Source organism: Penaeus japonicus, unplaced genomic scaffold (assembly GCF_977035675.1).
Source record: "Penaeus japonicus unplaced genomic scaffold, GWHDUDI00000001_assembly GWHDUDI00000028, whole genome shotgun sequence".
Taxonomy (NCBI): domain Eukaryota; kingdom Metazoa; phylum Arthropoda; class Malacostraca; order Decapoda; family Penaeidae; genus Penaeus; species Penaeus japonicus.
Window position 1 is genome coordinate 3,276,587 of NW_028234430.1, and position 5,000 is coordinate 3,281,586.

Genomic DNA, 5,000 nt, shown 5'->3' on the forward strand with positions numbered 1-5,000 from the left:
GTGTTGCTTCATCTCCTTACCTAACGCTGCTTGTCTGGCATCCTCCGGTCACCGCGTAACATCGGGGTTGAATTATAATATCTACTTTAATTAATGTATGCTGTATGGATAGATCCTGTTGTGTTATATCTAGCTTCTGAACATGTGACATATTTTTCATACATATTGTAGCTGAGGTATGGAAGCCATTGCGAGGCAAAATCAATTACCAATATATTGAACATCATTAAAAAAAGAAAGAAAAAAAAGAAAAGGAAAGAAAAAAAACATACGTTCACAATACAAAATAAGTGAAATAGCTTCAGCGTCGGTTATCAATCCCCAAATAATCAGATACGGGGATCTCCTTCCTGGACAGAAACGCCACCTTTTCCCCACACACCGACTATGCGTCGTTGCCCTACATTGTGACAATCTACGGCCCTTGATAATCAATGCGAGCGGGTAAGCTTACGCGGCCAAGCTCTAAGACGAGTTTGTGACGTGAGAACCGTACTGCCATATCTATCTTATCGTCGTATCTATTTGATCGCAACTACCACTGCGGGTTGATTATTTGAAACGAGTTCGTGATATGAGAACCACACTGCCATATCTATCTTATCGTGTCTATTTGATCGCAACTACCACTGCCGGAAATCGTGGGTTGATTCATTGTCACTCGATCTATCTTGCGGAAGAAATGCCACGTCTCTTTTCCGGGCTTGTCGATGACGCCCATGGAAATATTGAATATATGTAACAAACGCTGATGATGATATAGAAACACTAGTCCACTTTCCCCCTCTTCTTCTTATTAACGAATTCTTGATCTCCACTTATTTCACTTCCTTCCTTCGCTTTCCCTATCGCCTCTTCCTTATTCACCTAAAATCCCCCAGCGGCAAAAAAAGAAAAAAAAGGAGGGAATATTCCAGTCGCCGCCCCCTCCCCCCTCCCCCCTTCTGCCCCCTCCACCCGCATACCAGAGCGCTGGCTCAAGAAAGCAGCAAATTCGAGGAAATTGGAGCAAGACTCAGAAACGCTGCAACAAAATTCTTGAACATCCATGAAAAATAATCATTTGTAAAAGGGAAAAAATGAGTAAATTTGTTAGGAAAAAAAATGAGAAAAAGATTACCAATTCGTAAGGTAAGAAAAAAAATATAACAATCTATCCGAAAAAGAAAATATTTACCAGAGATAAAATCAACAATCTGTAAGGAAAAAAAACGAACATTTCGTAGACAAGACCCCAATATCACTTCAACCCCCCCCCCCCTTCAACTACCCTCAGAAATCATGACGACGCGACCCTTCAAGTCCTACTACCATAGACCTAGATTTAAGAACACGAAGAAAAAGGGTCGCTCCTTACCTTGGCTGGTCGGTCCATCCGGTGTTTCTTTAGAGCAGCTTTGGCGGCCTTCTTAGAGTAGCATGCTCCCATAGCATGCTCCTGCGGGCAGAAAGGGACACTGGTAAGTGGTGGTGGTGCACTCCTCCGGGCGGCGGGGAAGTTCATTTCATTCATTACATTCCTGTATAAACATATATATATATATATATATATATATATATATATATATATATATATATATATATATATACACTATATATATATATATATATATATATATATATATATGTGTGTGTGTGTGTGTGTGTGTGTGTGTGTGTGTGTGTGTGTGTGTGTGTGTGTGTGTTTGTTTGTATGTATGTATGTATTTATGTGTATGTATGTATATATGTATGTATACATGTATGTATGTATGTATGTATGTATATGTATATATGTATGTATACATGTATGTATGTATATTATATATACATACATATATATATATATATATTATAAATATATATACATATAATATAATTTCAATGCATGTATTTAATTATAAAATCAACATATACACACACACAATCACTTTACTAACTGTACACATGTAAGTATGTACACACACACACACACACACACACACACACGTGTGGATATATATATATATATATATATATATATATATATATATTATATATATATATATATATATATATATATATATATATATATATATATATATATATATATATATATATTTATATATAATATATAATAATATATATATTATATAATATATATATATATATATATATATATATTCTTAACCATCTTACGATTGATGAATGAAATGGCGTAAACAAGGACAACATCTACAAGAGCACCAACATGACCAACGCCAACCGCACAAAAAACAAACAAACAACGACAAACCAACCTCCACAAATTACGCCACATCAAGTCGTGTACTGGCAGACACCTCGAAACAAACATAAAACTGGTGTATACTAAAGCTCTCTCTCCCCTTTGGTTTTGGCAACACCACGCTGCAAGCCCATCTGACTAATGAGTCGGGTACAATATCCACTTAAACGTAATAGTCCTCATTCGCAGGCACAATATCGACAATGTTCCGTAAATGACTGTGCTTGTAAACACACACACACGGACACACACACACACAGACACACACACACACACACACACACAAATACACCCACAAACACAAACAAACACAGAAACACACACACACACACACACAAACACACACACACAACACACACAGAAACAAATACACACACAAACACACACATATAAACAAACACTCACACAAACACAAATCCACACATAACCACACACAAACACACACACACACACACACTTTTCCCTTTTGACAAGAGCGCATCTTCGGGGCTTGACATCCATTCATAGTTTACGATCCCGACTGAATGGACGACCGTGGCGCCACGCACGAGGGATTAAGGAAGTGAATCCCTATGCCCGCGCATGCCTCAGACCCCTTGAATCTTTAGCTAAGTCCGCTCCCTTGAATCTTTGCATGGCGTGTGAGAGGTAAACTTCTAAGTGGGTATGGGTATGCATGGGTTTCCTCAGATACGACTGGTTATGCCCATGGGTGATTGATTGCTTGCTTGCTTTGCTTCGATAGGCGGGCCGGCCCGTCTTGTCTTCCATGTTTGATATCCTGTGTTATCGTTTTTTCTTGTTTTGTTTATTTCTCATTCAGCTTCAACGATTGGCATAAACCAAAGACTACACTAATTGTAAGTGTTGTTTTCTCTCCTTCCGAGTCGATTGCATAGGAGACGAGAGGAGAAAGAATAGAGGGAGAGGAGAGGAGAGGAGAGGGACGGGAAGAAGGCGATAACAGAAGGAAGATAATAATTGCCTCGAGAAGTTGCTACCCTCGCCACGTCACTTCCTGTCGAGGCGTGGCACCGTCGCATCTTGCTAAATAGGGAAATGTGGGAAAGAAATGAACGATAGCAAATAGGTCAGTAAGTAAAACAAAAATACATTTTCTCTTTTTCCCTTCACTTCTTCCCTCCTCCTGCTGCTGCTCCTCCTTCTCCTCCTCTTCCTACAACTGGAAGCTTTACCGAACGCAGTTATAACGAAGAACATGTATAACGTAGAAAACAGATACAAAATAAACGAGACACTATCAAAAAAAGAAAATAATAATAATAATAATAATAATAATAATAATAATAATAATAATAATAATAAAAAGATAATCACCATTTCCGATTCCACCGAAAATGATCACACAGTTTAACACAACAAAAATGACATCATATACACATACACACACATATACAAACACATTTCCATCTCCCAGACATCCTAATCACCCCGAACGAGAATGAAACACGTTGCTATCAATGCTCAATGCTACCCAGAATGAGGCGACGCAAAAATAAAGTTATTCAATACACTGACCGCAAGCGAGGACGTGTTGCAACGAAATGTAATCCCGAGAGACTGACACGAATTAGGTTCAAAATGTTCATGGTCTGTAACTGCAGAGAATAAAAAACGTTCTGGTCATGTAAACATCGGTCGCTCCTGAACGTTGCCGGGGAAATTGAGCCAATCGTAATACTTGAACGTTCCGATACCGGCGAACGTAATGCTTGAACGTTCCGATACCGGCGAACGTAATGCTTGAACGTTCCGATACCGGCGAACGTAATACTTGAACGTTCCGATACCGGCGAACGTAATACTTGAACGTTCCGATACCGGCGAACGTAATACTTGAACGTTCCGATACCGGCGAACGTAATACGTTAACGTTCTGATACCGCCGATCGTAATACTTGAACACTCCGATATTGGCGAACGTAACACTTGAACGTTCCGATATCGCGGAACACAACACTAGAACGCTACAATATCGGCGAACATAGCACTAGAACGTTCCGATATCGCCGACCTGACAACCAAAACGTTCCGATACCGCTAAACGCAACACTTCAACGCTCCGATATCGCAACTCAAAATCATTCATCTAAGTAAATCGCAAACATGATCGCATACATCACTGTTATGACTACTGCCGAATGAAGCTATATGAAATAATGATGCTGTGCGGCAAAAAAGTCACTAAAACATAGGCCTAAATTAACGCAAATATGTACGAGTTTGAGACTAAAAGAGAGAACCTATAGAGAAATATGAGAGTGCTTATTCCCTTGACTCAGTATCAAATACTAATTACCATCCACGAAGCTATAAATAGATTATTAAATAGATATACACATTTTCATCGCCGACGCTACAAATCGTTCAAAATAAGTACGGAAGGAAGATCTGCCGAGTAATGTATGTGTTCGCGGAAGTATGATGACAATAATAATATTAATGATGATAATAATGATGATAACAACAATAATAATAATAACATGAATAATAATAATAATAAACAATGGTGATGTTGATAATAATAATAATAATGATAACGATAACAATGATAATAACAATAACAATAAACAATTACAATAATGTGATAATAACAATAACAATAATAATAATCATCATAATAACAATGAATATGATCACAAAAACAAAAACAAAAAACAACAGTAATAACAATAAAAATAACAACAAAAACAGGAATAACAACAAAAACAGGAATAACAACAAAATCAGGAAT